We start from the raw sequence: 21,861 nt of genomic DNA, 5'->3' as shown, positions 1-21,861 counted from the left end.
AGTACATCAGACCAGAGGCCCTGGCACCACGTGTCCCCTCTGTAGTCCTGGCAAGTGTCCTTTACACCTTGACAGCTTTATCACCTACAGTCAGCCTTTCCCATAAGACAGGCAGGCATGTTATTGGAAGCTGGTGCGTCGGCTCCTTGCACGCGTTTATTGCTCTTCTCATCTTTGTCTACAAAGGAGGAGGCTCTTTTATGGTTGTGGGGATAATTGATTCACTAGACTTTCCTCGGGTCTTTCAAAAAGCTTCTCACCTTATCACTTATTACGATTGGAAGCTTCTCTCGCAATTCAAGCAGTAGGGTAATTTTCCAGACTTGGGGAAAGCTTCCCTTCTCTCACTTTTTTATGCTGGCTTCTCTTAACTAATAACCTGTACCACGAATCTCCATTCCTGCCATCAGTCATTACCACTTTGGCAATTAAATTCATCACATGGGCCTCCCTCTCCCGGTTTCCCCAAGGGCTCTTCTAGAGCACATTTCATCTAATTCAGAAATCAGCTGCTGATCTTTTTTAAAGATAAAAAATACATATTTGCTCCTCATAATCAACTTTTCTTTAAATAATGGAGAACTCACTCCATTTATTTAAAGACATAACAAAGTTTATTCCAAGTCATCTCGGTCTTGTTCATTACCGTATCCCCAGCAACAAGCTGGGCCTGGCACATAGGGGTCCTCAAAAGTACTTGTCGAATTGATAAATAATAGAAATCATCAATCTTAAATTTCTATATACCATGTTCCAGATTGTTCTTCTCAGCCTTTATATTCTATGGCACAAACACCTCTGGTGTCCAGTATTAGATAAAAATATCAACCACAGCAAAGTAGACATTTCCATCAATATCTTTCTTAAAACAAGAGAAACAGAAAATGGTTCACCAAAGGTCCAGTTGGTTAGGACATTATATTTGTATGTTCACTAAACGTAGCATAGCCATTTCCTTTGCTTTAAGTGTAACAAAGAGGGTCAGGAATCCTTGGTCTATCCCTATCACCCCCAGTCTGTTAAGCTAAGGTAACCTCTTAGATAATGAATCACCCTCTGGTCATAATTTTTGAGCCACTAGATGTAGATATAGAAGGTGTAGGATATACATTGTTCTTTTCATTTCACATTTTGAAATGCAATATCTCTAATACCTGGGTTATTCATGGAAGTACATAGATGGCTTAATCCATAAAATGTTGTTTATATGTGCAAATTATACCAACTGCGAAAGAATCCGTAGCTTTAATCAGCTTCTCAAATAAGTCAGTGACCCAAAAAAGCTCCGATCTAAATGTAATAGTGAAATCTAGCTATACCTGGTTGTTCTGCTTGAAGTGGCCCTGCCTAAGGCAGCTTGCAAAGAACTGATAGGGAATAGCATTTCCAGCTTTTCTGGGAATTCTATCATCTGGAAGTCTAGAAGCATCATAGACTCACGATGTTAACTAACTTAAACTATTCACCAAAAACTATTCTCTGGAAGACTAGGTGCAAAAAATTATGAATCCAAGTCAGTCAGGTTAAAACAATGACCTTTCTAAGATGAGATTTAATCCATACCAAAAAATTCTGCCCAAAGTGCCAAACTCTGCCGGGTATTGCATACAACACACAAAATGTGGAATCGTATAAGTAGAAAACCACATCTATATCCATACCATGGAATATTACTCAGTTACAACAGAAAATAACTTGCTGATACATGCTACAACACGGATGAACCTTGAAAACATTATACTAAGGGAAAGAATCCAGTCACAAAAGACCACATATTTTATGATTCCATTTATACAAAATGTCCCACAACAGGCAAATCCATACAGACAAAAAGTAGATTGGTAGCTGCCTAGGGCTGAAGTGTTGAGGGGAAATGGGAAGTGACTGCCAATGGATACGTGGTTTCTTTTGGGAAGATGAAAATATTCTAAAATTGACTGTGGTGACGGTTACACAATCCTGGGAACATACTACAAAACAGTGAATTGTACATTTTAGATAGGTGAATCATGTGATATGTTAATTGTATCTCAATAAAGCTGCTAAAGAATAAAAAAGAATGAGCTTTCTCCATATCAGAAAAAAGAAATAGAAAACCACATCAAAACATCAAAAGCTGAACGCATAGCATGGTGTGTATGAGGCGTGCATTTCAGTCCATGCTGATGGCACAGGGTGGAATCGTTTTAGGATCTGCTAGAAGTCAAATGACTCTCAAGAACAGTGGGGAAAGGATATGTTAATGTAAAATTCAAGTAGTGCAGGAGGACTGAATGTCCAGAAAACAAAAGCCAGTGGATCTATACTCAGGAATCGTAGTCCTTTTTGAGTAAATATAGGTAAGGTCTTCTCATAGGCACCCTGAACTACTTCCTCTTTCTAAATGGTGTGAGTTTGTCTCTGCAGCCCACAGATGTTGCAGAAATTCATCTCATCTTGCTCTTTACAGCCTGGATCACTGTACCCTCTCACTCAAGGGAGAGGAAATGTGTACAGTGCTTCTTCCCCCATCCCTCACCATTGGACAGCTTCCAGGGAAAGCACTTGCTTTGCCTGGGATTGAAACATATCTTTTTCATGTACGTGTTCCCAGCCAAGACGTGCTTCTTAAGAAATATATTACATATAAAGACTGGGGAAGCTCAGAACCAGGCTTCCAAACTTCTTTTTAAATCTAAAACAACAGAGAGTAGATTACCCATGCTTTTTACTCTATATCAGGATATATGTATAACATAGTTTCTCCAAATAGAGTATATTTTAAAAAATAAAAGCTCAGAGGGAAAGACTTTTCTCTCTAAACAGACACCGGAAACTAAGTACAAAATGCAGTATCTCTTCCAGCAAAAAAAAACTTAGGTGTCACACTGGAAGGTGGAGAACAAGATCTGAAGAGAATGAGCTATAGCACAGGTACTTTTTGATTAGCAGGATGGAAGGCAGGTGGAAAGAAATTTGGGTGTATAGCACTGAAATGGTCATCACTGAAAAAGTGAGAACTTAAGGAACTAGTATTTGGATAATCAGTCCAAACAAAGTATTTCCTGAGTCGAATGAGGTTTTACATTTTCAATTACCCAGAAAATTGCCTTAAATTTCCATTTCATGCTACGAATATATATACGGGCAAAGCTATTTACTGATGGGGGTGGGGGAGAGGGAGGGAGACAAGTGAATTAAGAGTGAACTGAGAATGCGAAAGTTTCTAACAGCTTTATACAATCATTCTGCATAACTTAACGTTGGGGGTATAATTTTGTAGGTGGAATATTTCAATAGCATCCATAAAATTCAGGAAAATAATAATAAAGGTGAGTATTAAAAAATAAAGCTAACCAGGTATCATTTCATTTTATATAAAATGGGGATTGCATTCCCAGCTGGTCTGAAGTTAAGACAGCTATTTCCATTTACTATGCCCCTTAAAGCAGTTTTAAAAGTATCAGCCTCTCCGCTCAACTGTAAAATGCCTGCTAGTTTTTGAAGGAGTGCTTTGGAGGGTGAGAAAGATTCAACTCTAAAATGGCTAAAAGACAGTTTTATGAACCTCACTGTGTCTACAAGATGAAGAATTCAGGCCGTTATCATGTGCTTATGTTTCCAGGATATGAACAGGCAGCTCCTGAGTCCGTACTGACGACTGCTTACTATGCTGGCACCTTTTGTGCCACACAATAGGTAACACATCTGCAAAACTGCTCTCAGAAGCAGGAAAGGCAGCTGTTAAAATTACACTCTTCCTACATTAAAACCACCCCCAGTCGTGAGCCTTGCGAGTACCATTAAGAAGTCATCTTACCTGATCCCTGTTGATGAGCTTTATATATATACATGTAGTCTTCTGAAAATATCATCAAGTCATGTTGCCAGGCTTCTGTTATTAGCAAGGATTCCACCTCTTGTGAAGCAACAGAAACCAAACCATTACAGCTTATAGACCCCCTAATTCCCACATTAGGCAACCAGTCTCCCATTGGGTTGGAAAAGGCTGAAATTTGCATGCATATAGAGTTTAACCGGAAACATTCATTTCAGTAGAAGAGGACATCTCAAGGTGGCAAACATCAAAAGTTTTCCATTCCCAACCCATTTGCCTCTTGTACAGAGTCGGTCTCCCTAGCCCACTACCCAGCAGCCCACCAGAATCATGAGGGTCCATCCGGATTATGCTTAATATTACCCTCAGGAATTGGGCACCTCACTTTTTCCCAGAGGATGAACTTTTAGAGCAGGTTTTCTGTAATGAAACCAGAGTCCTTGATTAAGAGCAAGGATTCAGCAAAACCTTCATGGGAATCTCTGCCTGTTTCCTAGGAGGCTGGATGCCCAGAAAGCCACATTCATGAAATGGTGGTCCAAGAATTCTCTCACATTTTTATTTGAAATCTGGATTTGTTTTCTGGGGCTGCTGTAACAAATTGCCATGCATTGGGTGACTTAAAACAACAGAAATTTCCAGAAAGTTCCAGAGGACAGAAGTCAGAAATCAAGTCTCCAAGGAGAATTTGTTCTTTGCATCTCTCAGCTTCTGGTGGCCACCAGCATTCCTTGACTTGTGACCACATCTTTCTAATCTCTGCCTCCATGGTCACAGCCCTTCTTCTATCTGTCCTATCTCCCTTTGCCTCTCTCCTATAAGGACATTTGTGGTGGCATTGTAGGACTAACTCAGATAATCCAGGATAATCTCTTCATCTCAAGATCCTTACCACAGACATCTGCAAAGACCCTTTTTCCAAATAAGGTACAAATTCCAGGGATTAGAATTTGATAGCAATATCCAATGCCTTAATCCTTGAGTAGCCACAGGTTTTGAAAGGGTCATTGGTACAACTGCTGATTGACACAAGGCTGTTGGTTTATTTAACATTTTCCTCTAATCTGTGCCAAAAAGTTTGGGTTTTTCTGGTGCATTGGTGTTAGAAGACGTGAAGACATCTGGCCTTCCCTGTCTTCCCTTTAATCCTGCCACTCACTTTTATCCTCTCTCCATCACCTTCTCTTTGCCCAACACACTGACTTTGCTCTGTTACCAAGAAGGGGAATGTGTACAGTGCTTCATCTCTTTAGTTCACTTGTCTCCTTTTAAAGTGAGTAGGCAAGAAGAGGAAGCATAGTTCACAGAATCCTTAGGCCGCAATGATTTAGCTTTACTCTCAATCCACTGCCTTCAGGAACAAAAAAGGCTTTTTTGTGTGCCATAGTCTGTTCCCTCTTTGTCTCCTTTCTTCTTTATTCTTAGATGAACTAGGCTAACAAAATGTGGCTGCCCTGCTATTTGAGCCCATTGCTCTGCCAGCTCCTGGCCAAGGTGAGGATTGGGGCCAGGAGACAATTTAAGGCTACATCTCCCCCCAGAAAATCCCCCGTAGGGAATAAACACTAAAGGATAGTGTCCACATATGGTCATCTCCCAAAACCTGTGACCACCTGAAATTTGAACTCAGGGTCTAGCCTTGCTTTCTAACACCCACACTGCAATAAAAAGACAGGAAGTACAGTACAACAGCCCGGCAGCATGAGCACATGTAACTTACCTGAATTCAACTTAATGCACAGAGCTGAGGGTACAGACAAAGAGAGAACATTCAGTCATGGGGATGTTTCCACCTGCCATTCCACTCAGTCAGCGTATGTTCCAATTAGCATGAGATGGGAGACATTAATTTCTATTTCCTCAGTTAGTTTGGCCTTGGTTTCCTGGTACCTCTCAAAATATAAGCATCCTGCTACACTGTGCAAAATTCTAGAACTGAAAGGTACGTATTGTCATGCAACATGATCCTTAAAGGCAACCCAACCACTTTATGTAAATGCATACCTAACACTTAGAAGATTTTATATATATATATATATATATACATATATATATATATATATATATATTGCTCTTTATGGACATTTTCATTATTCAAGGGTAATTTTGACAATTCATAATTTTTCACTAGCTTTATAACCTCTGATAGTTACACTTCAACTGTGACAAAAGAAGTAAAGGAATTAAATAGCTAGAAGTAAAAGATACCATAGATGGTATCACACAGTTAAGTGCTTTTAATGAAAATCTTTATAACACCTCAGCTGCAGAAGTAGTTTTAAAGGTCTTTTTATCCAGAATATAATCTGTATCAGTCAGGATAGGATATTATGCTATAGTAACATACATCCCCGAAATCCCAATGGTTTAAAAAACACATCCAGGGTTTGTCTCTGCTCATGCTACATGTCTATTGTAGGTCAGCTGTGGTTCTGCTCGGCACCATGTTCATTCAGGGCCCAGGCTGACTACACCTTGACAGTTGTATGGCAAACAGAAAAGAGACATAGAGAACCATGACCGTTCGCTTAGAACTTCTTCCTGGAAGGGGCAGATGTCACATGTACTCACATCTCAATGGCCGAAACGAGTCATATGATCACTCTTGAGTGGGTCAAGAGATGTATGATTCTCCTGTAGAGAGAGGGGATTGCAATATTTAGCAAACTTCCAAAGATTCCCTTCATCATTTACCCAAAATGGCCATCCAACCAATGCTTAGCACCTCAACACCCCTTAAAGAAGACTATTCTACTTTCATTCAGTTATAAGTATTAGAAAATTGTTCCTTAAGATGGTTACAAATCTATCTCCTTGGAGTTTCCACCCATTGGTCCTCATTTTGTGCTTTGTCCATGAGGACAAATTAAGTTGTTTTCCACGGAACAGCTCCGCAAAGATCAGAAACACCCAAGCCCTTCAACTATTTCTCACATAGTGTGGCATTTGATCTTTTCTTGATAATCTTATTTCCCCAACTCTTTATTCCAATAATAAATCTCTTCAGCATTCTCTCTGTGTCTAGAACTTTTGACACGTTTGGCTTCTAGCCATGTGTTTTTACCATCAAATGCACTTCACTGGGTTCAAACGCCTGTCACAATGCCTGCGGTCTCCCTCCCAATAGCCAATGAACAAGATTCAGCAGGAAGATACACGGTTATGGCACCCTAGGTATCCGTGTTCCATGGCACTGTTTGTACCTCATTAGTAAACATTTTCTTTAAATTATCTTGGATACTCATTAAATATTAGCAGCTACTTAGAACCAAAGGATAATTATGAGTTTAATGAAGCGTGCACCAGCTTGCTCAAGTCTAACGTTTGTTTCTCTGCTGGGACCCCATTTTACTTTGCACTTATCCTTCAGCAAAGCTACTCAACAAAGTCACTTTGGCAATAAGAAGTATTTAATTAGATTAATGAATTTTTATCGCCTCTCCTAGGGATTAGGCTTGTTAAATCCTGGCGACCAAAGAACAACAGATTTTTTTTATTACTGAATGTTTAGGGATGCACCGGTTGTGCTGCCGTGGCGGTCCTCATAAGGCAAGCTGCCCTGGGCAGTTCTACCTGGCATCCCTTGGTAGGCCAGGGATATTTGGCATAGACAATCCGTGCCTTCAGTGAAATCGCAGAAATCAAAATGCAAATGAACTCACGCACACCCCAGTCAAGGCTTTCGGCAGCTGTCTTTCTATCAGAGGCTGCTGACTTAGGGTACCCTGACAAAATCTGCCCCTCTTTCTCTATCTGCAGGTATTTGAGAGGAAAGGGAAGACCCTACAACCAGCACAGCTAGCTCTTCATGAGGGCATGCGTGTCCACGGATGTTCTCCTAAGTCACTAGTGCGGTGGCTCATAATAAGGCAGGAAGGGCAAATTATTTTCAGAACAGTTGTGTTTTCAAGATGTTAAGCGATATACATATGTAAAACAATTTGGTGTCTTTCTTAAGTAATGCTTTGAATGGTGGCAATATCTTTCATCTAGCAACTTCAAAGCACTTTTTTTTTTGAAAACACGGACCACGTTTCTCCCCATCACATTCTTGTGAGGTGTTTTCAAGCATCGACATCCCGGCTTAACACATGGAAAAACTGCGGCACAAAAGCACAGAACTGGTTAAATGGGTAAAAAAAAAAAAAAATTCCACATCACAACAAAAGCACGGTTTTATGGTGACAAGACTGATGTTCTTTCAGACGTATGTAAATCCAAACAGAATCACGGAATCCTCTCGGAGTTACGATGATGCCCCAGGAAAAGAAAAAGGAATAAGAATGGGGTCTGAAAGGAGATGGGAGACTTTCTGGGGTGATAAATTTTTGATCAGAGCAGAGAGGGGAAAACAGACCTGGAGTTGCTGAAAGTCAGCTTCATGGCAATTCAGAGGAAAATTCAAACTAAAACATAAAGAACGAGATTCCTAAATTTAGTCAATTTGTAAACATTTAGGATTTGTTACACAACATACACATGACCGTATAATTTATCACCCCAATTGGGACATTTTTGAGAGAGAAAGGCAGTGCCATTAATCATTACACTAATTGTACTTCTCTCAGTTCTTTTCAGTTAGCCCAGAAATCAGTTTTCCGGTCTTTTAAATAAGTGTTCTCATTTAAACACTGTCCAAGTGTTACAAAAACCTTAGTTTTTGATAAGGAACTAGGAGAGAAGTTAAAAAAAGAAAAAATGAGCATGGCGAAGGGTTTGTAGGAACTACAAAAATGTGTACTAGGTTGACGGCCTCTTTCTTTCCCAAGATCAGTCTCCTTTTCTAACACTTCAGGTGGAAGAAATGCTGCCGGAAAAAAGACTGCACGAGGCTCACTTACAGTCTAATTTCTCTCTTCTTTCCAGTTATTTTTTTAATAAAAAAGCCCAGTGTTCTCTGCTGCCCGTATTTAGCTGACTGCATTAAAGCAGTCGCAAAGAAGGTGGCATTTAGGGACTGTCCCTCCCTGTAGACACAGACATTTTTCACCACACTATCAGTAGTTTAAGTCCATATAGAGAGAGCTGGACTAGATCCCCCTACAAAGGAAAAGTCCCCTTCCAGCACTTACCCTGGTGAGGTAGCTAATGGAAATAGTAGCGTGGAGGGGGGAACTTTTGTTTTGTTCTATTTCAGGACCCAGCATAAGAACCCACATATTTCCTCTAGACCAGTTCAGTTCAACAGAACTTTCTGAGATGATGGAAACGTTCTATATCTGCACAGTCCAATCCGATAGCCACTCACTGCCCATAGCTATTGAACATTAAAATGTGTCTAGGGGGCTTCCCTGGTGGCACAGTGGTTAAGAATCCGCCTGCCAATGCAGGGGACACGGGTTCGAGCCCTGGTCCGGAAAGATCCCACATGCTGCAAAGCAACTAAGCCCATGAGCCACAACTACTGAGTCTGTGCTCTAGAGCCCGTGGTCCGCAACAAGAGAAGCTACCACAATGAGAAGCCCGTGCACCGCAAGGAAGAGTAGCCCCCACTTGCCACACCTGGAGAAAGCCCGCGCACAGCAATGAAGACCCAACGCAGCCAATAAATAAACAGATAAATAAATTAAATTAAGAAAAAATAATGAAATAAAATTAAAAGTTTAAAAAAATGTGTGTAGTGTAAAAATAAATTAATTAAATAAAATGTTCTAGTGTGACTAAGGAAGGGAATGTTTAATCATATTTAGTTTTAATGAATTTAAATTAAAAGTCGCATGTGGCTAGTGGCTACCGTGTTGGACAATACAAATCTAGACACTCAAGTTTATACATAGACCATTTTGTTTTCTAGGAATCAGTAGATGCTGCACGTGTTCAAGTTTCTAACATCTAAGAACAGTTTTGCACATTGGAAACCATCTTGTCTTTAACTAGAAAAGGGGTCCAATCTTGGGTTCAGCCACCGAGAAGACAGCAGGAGTGGGGAAACTTTCCATTGCCGTAGTGACAGCCCCCATCAGAGCAATGATTGAACAGTGAAGGCTCTGGGGCCAACATCCTAACCTTAAAGGACAGACTCCCAAGTGTACACACACTTGGAAAGCAGAGACACGTGGATCTGTCAGAGCATGAGATGCTCATGCATGAGACTTAAGGTTATCTTTCTTTTACCTGCAGTTAAGACAGTTTAAAACAGCCGAGTGGTTGCCTTTGTGCTAATACCACTTAACATTATGTTTGAGTGACAGGTCTGATTCACCAAGGTAGCAAGATCTGTCTGGGTTTGGAGGGCTCTCCCTCCAGTGAAGACAGCTAAGTGACTACAGATTGAGAGCTCTTTTTCCGCTCCTTTCATAAACAACTCTGGTGTCAGACTGTCCCCTGCTGGACAAAGAAGGAATTTAAAATTAGGTACCTTAAAAAAGGACTGCCACACCTCCTATTTCCTACATGAGTGCTGTATTATACTCACGGTTCCCAAGACTTGTCACTATAAGCAGTTTGGATAAAATTACAAGGCACTGGCCTTGGCGGCATCCTTTCATTTATTCCAGATCTTGAGGCAACACAACAGCACAGAGGTGACCACACCAAGGGTAAACTTGGACTCTCTTCTGTACCTTTTGAGCGGCTTACCCTTCCTTACAGGGTCTGCTGAATTTATGAGGGAATAGCACAGGCTTTATGGAAAATCAAAGCTGGATAAACCGTAGGGGAGTTTAAATTAATGCAGCTCACACACCCCACACACACAAGAAATCAATGCAACCCATGGGCATCAGTTGACTAACCACCTGACATAATATTCTTCAGTCACCAAACCATGCCACAAATGCCGTTATTGGGACTATTTGGCACTAACCCATATTTGCAATATCAATACAAATGCTTTGCTATTAAGGCATAGTTAAAGGACAAATTTCCTTTGTTAAAAAGGTGTTTCCTAAAGTCCAAAGTAAAACCAACTGAATTTCAGCACACCTCTGACCCACAGAGTCATGATATGCACTAAATTCATTACATACTCAGAAACAAGCACTGGATTTCACTTTTTAAACTACTTAACCCTTATTTAACTACTGTATTCTATTTTTTAGAATTTTGACATTTTCTGTATCTATTTTTCCCACTTCCAAAATGGAGTCAAGGTACAGAATTAAATATAAACTCACTGAAGTTAGGGAGAATTCACCTTACTACATCCTTACCATAGAGGAGCCACAGCTAGGACTTCATCAGAATAATCACATCCGCATGTAAGATGCTATTCAGCTCCATTTCAATGGACCTCGCCCCTGGCCCTGAAGTTATAAGCCAGATGGCACTGACCCTAGGGATAGGTACAAGCTACACTGAGGGAGAGAGAGCGGTGGTCTGGATACAGAGAGGACATACCTCCAATTAATAAAAACTGGATGAATTTCACACTTAATTCATCTTCCTTGACTTCAGGACAAGGACACTTTGACAAGACCCTGGACAACAACTACGGAAACTTTACCCTCATTTAAACCAAATTTAGTTTCTGAGAAAATGACACATTGCTAGACAATGACACATCACATGCCTGGTCATTAAATCTGCTGCAGGGTCTGAAGTGGATGGACTAGGACGGAAGTCCTGCGCCACTTGTAAGGCCGCCCGTCTGCTAATGCGCCCCTGCAGCCCTGAGCTCCACAATGTCCTGGGAGGCGACTCACCTCATGCGGGGCCTGTGCTCCCGGAAGGAGGGAGGGTGAGAGGGGGAGGGGAGAGCGCACGTGATAATAATAAGGCAAATGAGGAGACCAAAGCTGACCTTATAGTCATTGTCTCTCTAAAGACCAGAGGAGTCACCACGGGTGACCAGTCATGCTGTAACACTATCACACTTCGGGAAATTCAGAACCTCAGGATGGGCAGCTGTCTCCATCTTGTTCTGGCCCCTCTTGGATCTCCTCTTGTTTGGACCTTCATGGATGGACACAGCTCTTTAAGGTCATGGGCACACACTTGTTCTTCAGTGATCCTGTTGCTCTAACAGAGCCACATAGGAGATTTTGAAACTGCAACTCAGAAGACTCCATACGCATGTAAAGGTGTTTTTTTTGGACATGGTCATTTTGTCACTTGGTTATAAACTGATTGACAGGTAATGAACTCACAAAGGAAGGCTTAGGCACCCAGGTGCGGAAAATGCCGAAATGGACCCCTTCCACCTCCAGGAATTGGTTCCTCTGCCAGTGCTAGCACAGGTAGGGCTGGGGATGAGGTGAATCTTCTCCTTTCTTCCACCTTTATCTCCTTCTGTACGAAGTGAGGATAGGAACATCTGCTTTTCTGACAAAGGTATTTTGCTCGTGCTTGAAAAACGCCTGGACGGTGCAAAGTGATAGGTGTTGCTGGAGTGACAGCGTGTTGCAGGAACAGACAAGCCTGGCCGTGGCCGGCCTCCCACTCCCCCGGAAGTGGTGCTCTCGGGGGCTCTGCTTGGCCCCGGGCACCAGACCAGCTCACATGCCCTTCTCCCTTCTACACAGATAATCTATCACTAAAATGAGGAAGAGACACATGTGACGGTGTGTGGCAGGAGCAAATGCTGCAGCCAGGAGGACCAGGGCCGCCGCAGTGCATAGACAGCCTCATACACAGGACTCTGAAGGCCTGCCTGGTACGATGGAAAGCACACACAGTAGCGAGCTGCAACTTATTTCCCACTAAGAACTTTTCATTCATGAAGGCTTTCAACTCTCCAAACACGTTAATCAAGGCTTTCATTTGTTAAAAAAATAAGCCATCCAAAGAAAGAAGCATCTGGAAGAGAAAATATTGCATCTATCTCTTTAAGATCTGGGGGTGACAGTAAAGAGATACATTGTTAAGGTATTTCTATAGAAATTCTTCAGATAGATTTAAATTCATGAAATGAATGGATCACAGGCTAACCAATCTATTATCTTGGCCACCTTGACAGTTGATATAGATCAATCTGGTTTTATCTAGAGCTTTTAATTGGTTTTTTTTTTTTTTTTAAGACTGTGGTTTCAGATCAGGATCATCTGAGCCACAGCTGAATTCATCCACTCTTTACTAAACTTCCTCTCTGATAACAACTAACAGTTATTGCATGTTTAGTATATGTGCCAGGCACCATGCTAGCACTTCACATGCATTAACACATTCAGTGCCTAGGACAGCCTTGCAAGGTAGGGTTCATGATTGTCCCTAGTTTACAGATGATGAAATGAGGAACTTGGCCAAGGTTACCTAGCACGTAGGGGCAGAGTCAGGACTGGATGTGCACGTGGAATCCAGTTATCCATAGGACGCAAAAGTGTGTATGTGTGTGTATTCAGAGCTGTGGTACTTTAGAAATGTGGGTGACCATTTCTACACCTTCAGGAAGAAGGGACAGTCAGTGTCTGCAGGCTGACCATCCTAACAGCCAACGCAGGTCCGGTCCATTTGGTTTTACTTGCCTACATCTGGAATAATGAAAATTTAACAAGCTGACGCTCCTCGGTACGACCCTTAGGTGTATTTGTCGGCATGCTGTATAAAACTACGTATATTTTTCATTTAGCTTATCGAATTGATTGGCATAAAGGGGTTCATAATGTTTTATGAACTTATTACTCTTATTACTCTTTTGATACGTGTAGGATCTGTAGTAATGTTCCCTCTTGAACTCCTATGCTTTGTCACCTTTCCTCAACCTTGGTTTGAGAATTTTGCTGTACGCTTTAAGGAATCAAATTTGGCTTTGTTTCCTCTTTGTTTTCTATTTTATTGACTTCCACCATAAGTTAACAAGTGTTTTCAAGAACAAGCAAAGGGAATATATAATGAAAAAAATCAGAGGAGTAGTTGGTTTTCTCCACAAGGAGATTGACAAAAGATAAAGAGAGAACATTGTGGGATAATGTGAATATGCTTTATAATTATTTAAATGTTGGTTTCATAGTTGCATACAATTGTCAAAATACATCACGTACGCTTAAGATCTCTGTTTTTTTGTTGTTGTTGTTTGTTTTTTTGCTGTACGGGGGCCTCTCACTGTTGTGGCCTCTCCCGTTGCAGAGCACAGGCTCCGGACACGCAGGCTCAGCGGCCATGGCTCACGGGCCCAGCCTCTCCGCGGCACGTGGGATCCTCCCGGACCGGGGCACGAACCCGTGTCCCCTGCATCGGCAGGCGGACTCTCAACCACTGCGCCACCAGGGAAGCCCAAGATCTCTGTGTTTTAATGTTTATAAATTAAATCTCAAAAAAAGAAAAAAAAACTACATATATTAACAAAGGCTTCTTAATGTCCCACACCAGTCTTTGACAAACTCCATCCTCGAAGCTGATTTAATATTGCCGGTTTCTGATTTAATACCAAAAATAATTCCAACCCAGTAAATCTGTTTCAAGAGGAAGACAGAAAAAGGGCCAGGCTGTGAGTGTGTCTTCATGCTCTGATATTACAGATAGGAGTTTAATCAGACATGAAGTTTTCACTCCATTTCCGTACTCAGTGTCAACAGGCCCATCTCTTTCCCTGTGCCAGGGATGATACTAATTTCTCCCGAGTCACGTGTGAAGTGACCAGGGGAAGAAACACAATCAATCCACCCCGAAGTTGGTAGTGGAATGGAAACACCACAGAAGCTGCTTAGAGCTAAGGTTTGGACAACATCTATTCTGCTTGGCGCTGAGAAGAAATTGTTTTAAAAGAGAGGAAAGGGGAGAAGGATAAAATGGAAATCTAATTTGGAGAAGTAAGGATTAAAGAGTCCATTACTCATGCTGTTTACGCTGTATATATTGAGTTAACAACATGCGATTTTACTGGATGAAAATGTGGGCCCCATGCGAGGCGAGCATGGTGCAGATCAGTCCCCACGGTGACAGTAATGAGTGAGGGTTAGTGTCTGGTCGGTGTGAGGCTGTAAACAGTCCTGGGTTTGGAGCTGGTATAATAAGTGGAGATTGTTCCTGGACTTACTGGGGAGCACAGATAGTTTCTGCCCCAGGAAAAGCAACCACCCCCAAGGCAGAGAGGTGCAGCATCACTATCTCCCCACTTATCTACTTGTAATGTGCGAATCGGGGGCCTCAAAGTGCAGAGTCCCGGCAGGGGGCAGGACTGCAAGCTCCTCCGAGTTGGCTGCCTGCCTCCTTTTATTTATGTATTTATTTATCCTGTCTACACGCAGTTCTGTCAATACTTGCCAAGTTGGTGTTTCTGCCCGCCCACTCCATTCCCTTTCTAAGGGTGAGGGGTCAAGGGAGGAGAAACCAGCTGCCAAGTTAAGCAAAGGAGACCCTGAGAATCCCAGGTGTAGATCAATCCATTGTGATGGGGCTAGGAGGAGAGAAAACAGGTAATAAACTCATTTCTGAGCTCTGTAATGAGTCACCATCAACGCCACCCTCACCAAGCCTGAGGTCAGGCAGTGAAAGACAGGTGGAACGCAAGGGGAGAGAGGGAGCCCATTCATCTAAATCTCAGAGGGGTGTTAGCTGGCCAGGAAAAATGGGTTTAACTTCCACAGGATCTGGTGTCCTGGACTGTAAAGAAAAGAAAAAGGGATTTTACTCTTTCAAAGCTGTCGCTGGCTATTGGCTACACACATTCTAAAACTAATGACCTGCTCACTGCCTAATATTTACCATTAAAAAGCCTGCATATTATCGTTAGAGTGAAGATCGGATCAGGCAAGAATCACCCATGGATGCGAAATCTAAAGGAAATTTCCATGCTGGGCAAGATAGTTGCATGATCTTAAAATGCCTACCCACAACGCAGTGAGAGCGTGGCATGGACATATATACATTTACATTACCCAGTGTAAAATAGCTAGCTAGTGGGAAGCGACCGCATCGCACAGGGAGATCAGCTCGGTGCTTTGTGACCACCTAGAGGGGTGGGATAGGGAGGGTGGGAGGGAGACGAAAGAGGAAGGGGATGTGGGGATATGGGGATATATGTATACATGTAGCTGATTCACTTTGATATACAGCAGAAGCTAACACACCATTGTAAAGCAATTATACTCCAATAAAGATGTTAAAAAAAAAATGCTTACCCACAGACCGCTTATTAGTTGCAAGGGGAAATACGGTAATTATAAAATATGGTAATTATAAAATATGGTAATTATAAAATGGAGAAACCAGAAAATATCTTGACTGAGTGACCACAAGTAACATCATCGAGGAGGGGAGGTGCCCATGGTTTGCCTCTGGATGTACCACAACTTCCCCCAGGGAACATTTCGGCCGAGAATGCATAGCCTGCTTCCAACCAGGAGGAAGCATCTGACAAAATGAGAAATGTTCCATTAAGAAAAGATGGAGTCCTGTATTCCTTAAAAATGCCAATGTCAAAAGGACAAAGAAAGGTTCTGGAAATGTTCTAGATTAAAGGAGGCTAAAGAGATATGACAACTAATCGCAATATTTGACGCTAGACTGGATCTTGTATTGAGGGGGAAAATGCTATAACGGCTTCTATTGGGTCAATTAACAAAATTAAAATGTGGACACTAGCTTAGACAAAAATACTGTGGCAACGTTAAAGTTCCTGAAGCTGATAGTGGTACTGTGGTTACATAAGAAAATATCACTGTGTTAAGAATATACTCAGAAGTATTTAGGGATAAAGGACCATAATATATGTAAATTACCCTTAAATGGTCCAGAAAAACTAGTCTGAGCATATATACATTTACATATATCATATTGGAGAGTATAAATATATGTACATGTAAAGAGAGAGAGCACAAATTATATAGCAAGTGGGATAAAATGTTAACAATAGGTAAATATGGCCAGAGACTTTATGGTGTTCTTCATACTATCCTAATTCTTGCAAGTTTTCTGTAAGTTTGAAATGATTTCCAAATAAAAAGATTTGTTTTAATGTTTAAGCCTTCAAGTCAGCACTGCATTTTCCTTGCTTATTGCATTTGAATAGATGCTCAAGCCACAGGAAATTACACAGAGATGCGTTGGTGCGTTTTACTTACTTGCAGTTTATCTGTTCTACCAGAAGCAACATATCCTCGACTCAAAATCTTCCCCAATCACTAACCGATAAAGCACTGTCCTAACAAATTTTCATGCATAAACGAAAGACGATAAAGCAAAACTGCGTGCTACCTTAAGCCAAATACTTTTCAACATTGGGATTCTAAAGCAATTCTATTGTACATTTAGAAATTTCCAGTTATGCTCAAATATATCCTCCTGTAGTATCCCAACACAGAAAGAAAGTATCCAATAGATGGCATTCTGAAAATATTCAACCTAAGATATACAACACAGTTTTGCAGAAACATATTATTGTAAGTTATATTATGACTTCTCTTTTATTTAATTAACAATGTTTGTAATAGCTCTCTACGAACAGCCCACAGATATCCAAGCAGTTGGCAGCTCAACCTAAACTTTTACTTGGTTATAGTGCCTGAATAAAAATCTTGCACTTCTATTCGACCTCTTTCTGATCTCACAATTTGATGAAGAGATGATGATTTACCAAAAGTTGCAGCCTGGGGTTCCCTGGTGGCACAGTGGTTGAGAGTCCGCCTGCCGGTGCAGGGGACACAGGTTCGTGCCCCGGTCCGGGAAGATCCCACATGCCGCGGAGCGGCTGGGCCCGTGAGCCGTAGCCGCTGAACCTGTGCGTCCGGAGCCTGTGCTCCGCAACGGGAGAGGCCACAACAGTGAGAGGCCCGCGTACCGCAAAAAAAAAAAAGTTGCAGCCAATTAGGCTAAGAGGAAGGGGCTGTTGTTCCCAGGAAGCACCTCCTCCTCACCAACATAGTAGCTTTTTTCAGCCCCCTATCAGTTGTTTAGAATGGTGGGATTTGTATATACCCTACTATGTGTAAAATAGATAACTAATGAGAACCTACTATATAGCACAGGGAACTCTACTTGGTGCCCTGTGGTGACCTAAATGGGAAGGTAATCCAGAAAAGAGGGGACATATGTATATGTATGGCTGATTCACTTTGCTGCACAGCAGAAACTGATACAGCAGTGTAAAGCAGCTATACTCCAATAAAAAAAAAATTAAAAAAAAAAGAATGGCGGGATTTGGTTAACCTATTACAAACAGCTATTCATTGCAGCTTGAGTGGCGAAAGGAAGAAAATCAAGTAAAAAGATTAGTTTTAAGGGGACCCAGCTGAAGTCCTGGGGTGTTTTCCAGAGCTCCTTCTCCTGGTGGGTCCTGAACACCAAACTATTCCCCAATACTTGTGAAAGCCTGCTGTGGTTTTACTGAGCTCTCAGCTACCACTTTCTGCTCAGCCCCTCGGCCTCCTAGCTGCCACTTCGGTAAGCAAGTGCCTGGCATTCAATGTCAGGTTCACCTCTCTGGACTTCCCCTCCCTGCAGGATCTTGGTCCCTCAAGACCTTGCTGCCTCAGTGTTTTCCAGTGCCTGCAAACAAATGATTTGTGACATTTGTCCACCTGTTCTAGTCATTCTCACCAGGAGAGTGGGGCTAAAATAAGATGGTCTGCCATTGTTGGATGTGTCAATATAATTATTAAGGGGACAAAGGAGGATACGAAACTTGGCTAAGGAGAAATTTGAATTTTCTTAGTAGGACAGTTATGAAAAAGAGTTAAAGATATGACTTTTATAGACATAGAAGCAAATTTAGCCTTAACAAAAAAGACTTGGAAGAATGTAGTCCATTGATCAGCAAGTGACCTTTCTTCTTCACTCTTTTCCTCCTTTAAACACTAAGTGATGCCTTTTGCCCCTACTTCACTTTGCACCCCCAAGGAGAGAAAGAGGACCTCAGTGAGTTAAAACAGTTTTTCCAACTGCATTCTGTGGATAATAAAAGTAAATGTTGAACAGCATGGGAAGCAAGGAGATAGCATTTATGGAGCACTTACTGAATGCCAGGCACTGTGGAAGCATTTCACTTTTAATCCTGACCATGACCATTAAAGTAGGCACCATTATTACCTCCATTTTACAGAGGAAGAAATTGAGAAAGTAACTTGTCCAGAGTCACACAACGAATAAGTGGCAAAGCTGGAATAAGAGCCCAAGGAATCAACTGTGAGTTTGACAGAGCTTTACATACTGCAAAGCACTCTTCAAGAGTTGCACTGCCTGGCTGCAGAGCCTGGAGCCAAAGAAGCTGAGATGAGCACAACCCTTGTCTTGTAAAGGTGAAATACCTACATTTTGGTCTCTGTCAGCTGGTGCCCTTCACTACAGCCCCACCTGTGCTTGACCTCAGCTTCCCTTACTGCTGGCTCCCAGCCCATGGTCATCACTTGTCTCTTCGACCTTCCAGAAACAAGGAAGGAAGTGGCATTTGACTCCTTCCGTGCACCAGATGCTGGGATTGGCCCTTCACACCCTTTATCTCATTTAATCATCACAGCCTCTCTGTGAAGTTGGTTTTATTATCTCTATTTAATGGTTGAGGAAACAAGGGCCCACAACTGTTCAATAGCTTGCTTCTGTCTGCCTCCAGAGCCTCTAACCTTTTCACTAAATTGTGCTGATTCCACTCCTGATCTGAAAGACAAAGGCTGTAGGCAAGATTTCACTGAGAAACATTTCCCAGGTGCTTTAAAATCAGGATCTCAAAAAATAAGAGGCCAGGTCCTTGACTGGTGGTAGATTCTCCTGGAAAAAACCCCTTTCAAAGTGAGCTTTTCTTTTGTAAATTAAAATCTTCTGAAAAATAGTGAATCCTGCCAAACCTCCAAAGAGAGTAGTTTCACCTAAAATTCACCTAAGAAGAGCCTTTATCTCTATTTCAACGAATGACTGAAAACCAAAGATTGGTATGAGACATGCTACATCACATTGGCTAGACGAATACAAAATTTCAGGAGTGTTGGGTCTGAATTCTCCCTGGAGAGAGGGCATGCATCTTTCCTCTCTCCCAAGTTTCCAGAATGGCCCCAAGGAAAAGTGTGGCTGCTCTGAAGTGTGAGGGACAGCTTGGGTTGGTTCCACAGCTAGCAGATGTCAAGATTCCTCTCTCAGAAGATGGAGGAGTAACTGAACAAATGTAAAGAAATGGGAATTAAACTCTTTTCATGCCTGGTTATAATGAGTGATGTCTGGGGACTCTTTGACAAGGAAATGAAAAATCTTCTACGTTTCATGGTTTAGTGAAAAGAACACTAACTTCCAAACCAAGGGCTGGCTCAGCCTCTTACCAGCTGTGTGACCTTGAACAATTTGCTTAACCTCTCTGTGCTTCCATACTTTCACTGGTATTACTCTCGCTTGAGGATACATGAGGATGCAGGTGAAAGGGTCTGGGATGTATTTGGCCCACACCCTCCCTTCCTTATTCTCTCCTCTCAGAATAGTGGCCCTGGGGTCCCTAAAGCAGTTGTTCTCAAACATTGGTGTGCAGAGAATCACCCAGGACACTTTGTCAAGCAAACATTCCCTTGCTCTGGTGCAGTAGGTCAGAGGTGAGATTGAAACGCCTGCAGTCCCACTACTGGTCAATTTCTGAAACCCACTTTGAGGAACACTGTCCAAGGCCTTTCTAGCATTGCCCCTCTTGGGGCCAAAACTACTCTCGAACTGTACCTCTCCAAATTAAACACGTGACCCAACATTTTCTCCTTTCCTTATACAGTAGATGCTACCTATCAGCGGGTTCCAGAACCACAGATTCAACCAACCATGGATCGAAAGTATTCGGGGGAAGAAAATTTCCAGAAAGTTCCAAAAAGCAAAACTTGAACTTGATGTACACAGACAGCTATTTATATAACATTTACACTGTATTTACAACTATTTACATAGCATTTACATTGTATTAGGCATTATAAGTAATCTAGAGATGATTTAAAGTGTTCCGGAGGATGTGCGTAGGTTATACGTAAATGCTATGCCATTTAAATAAGGAATCCTGAGCACCCGCGGATTTCGGTATTGGGGAAGTCCTGGAACCAGGCCCTCGTGGATACCAGGGCAACTATATACCTGTCTGCGCTGGTCAGGGTGCCCAGCAGTCCCTGCTTGCTTCATTCTGGAGTGTTTCCTGTGACATTAGGGCATACTGGCCAGCAGAGTGTACTGCCAGTTCCATAGCGCCCTCCCTGTCTGGCAGATTTATGCCACTATCAGCGGCTTCCAAAAACCTAAATCACGCCTTAGACAGTCTGAGTAAAGGGGACCTTGAGGCAGAAAAAGTTAAGTGGGAAGTGGAATCACTTCATGGCAATTAAAGTGCTTTGAAATGACTTTAAGTACTTTTTTAAAATAAATTTATTCATTTTATTTATTTTTGGCTATGTTGGGTCTTTGTTGCTGCGTATGGGTTTTCTCTGGTTGCAGCGAGCGGGGGCTACTCTTCATTGCGGTGCGCGGGCTTCTCATTGCAGTGGCTTCTCTTGTTGAGGAGCACAGGCTCTAGGTGCGCGGGCTTCAGTAGTTGGGGCGCACGGGTTTAGTTGCTCCGAGGCATGTGGGATCTTCCCAGGCCAGGGCTCAAACCCGTGTCCTCTCATTGGCAGACGGATTCTTAACCACTACGCCACCAGGCAAGCTCCCCTCCTAAACATTTTAAAGAAATCTTATTACCTACCTTACTGCCTGTGATGTTTTGCTGATATTGCTATTTAGGAAATATACTTATAGATGTTAGTGAAAGCCTAGGGTCATCTGGATCATCAAATTCCCTACACAAAATCTGTATTTCATATTGGCCAAAGATGTTTGTTGTTATTTGCTTAACGAAAAAAGGCTGGTAAATTAACATAGTCGACCTCATGGACTTCCTCTTTCTTCCATTCCCTGCTAACTGGTGAGAATGAAACAGTAGCGAGTCCACAACAAGCGCAGGAAGATGACGCTGAGGAGGAAGAAGGGAGCCAGGCAGAGAATGTCGGAGACTAGATTCCTCCTTATTACAAAAGCAACATGCGGGCTTCCCTGGTGGCGCAGTGGTTGAGAGTCCGCCTGCCGATGCAGGGGGACACGGGTTCGTGCCCCGGTCCGGGAAGGTCCCACATGCCGCGGAGCGGCTGGGCCCGTGAGCCATGGCCGCTGAAGCTGCGCGTCCAGAGCCTGTGCTCTGCAACGGGAGAGGCCACAACAGTGAGAGGCCCGTGTACCGCAAAAAA

At 42.3% G+C, this 21,861-nt stretch overlaps 1 long non-coding RNA gene across 1 annotated transcript in view; it reads right to left on the bottom strand.

Moving 5' to 3' along the window:
• The window catches only part of LOC113611306 (uncharacterized), an 87,242-nt gene that overhangs the window by 4,647 nt on the left and 60,734 nt on the right, over positions 1-21,861 (bottom strand). Inside the window, exons 4-5 of the long non-coding RNA XR_003429397.1 lie at positions 6,389-6,451; positions 5,538-5,561 (exon numbers count right to left, since the gene is read on the bottom strand). This is a non-coding gene — a long non-coding RNA (uncharacterized LOC113611306). The remainder of the gene's footprint in view (positions 1-5,537; positions 5,562-6,388; positions 6,452-21,861) is intronic.

The sequence above is a fragment of the Aethalodelphis obliquidens genome, unplaced genomic scaffold, assembly GCF_003676395.1.
Source record: "Aethalodelphis obliquidens isolate GAN/ISIS:26980383/991018 unplaced genomic scaffold, ASM367639v1 scaffold3, whole genome shotgun sequence".
Classification (NCBI taxonomy): Eukaryota; Metazoa; Chordata; class Mammalia; order Artiodactyla; family Delphinidae; genus Aethalodelphis; species Aethalodelphis obliquidens.
Note: the sequence above shows the minus strand (reverse complement) of the source record. Positions and strands in the feature narration are given on the sequence as shown.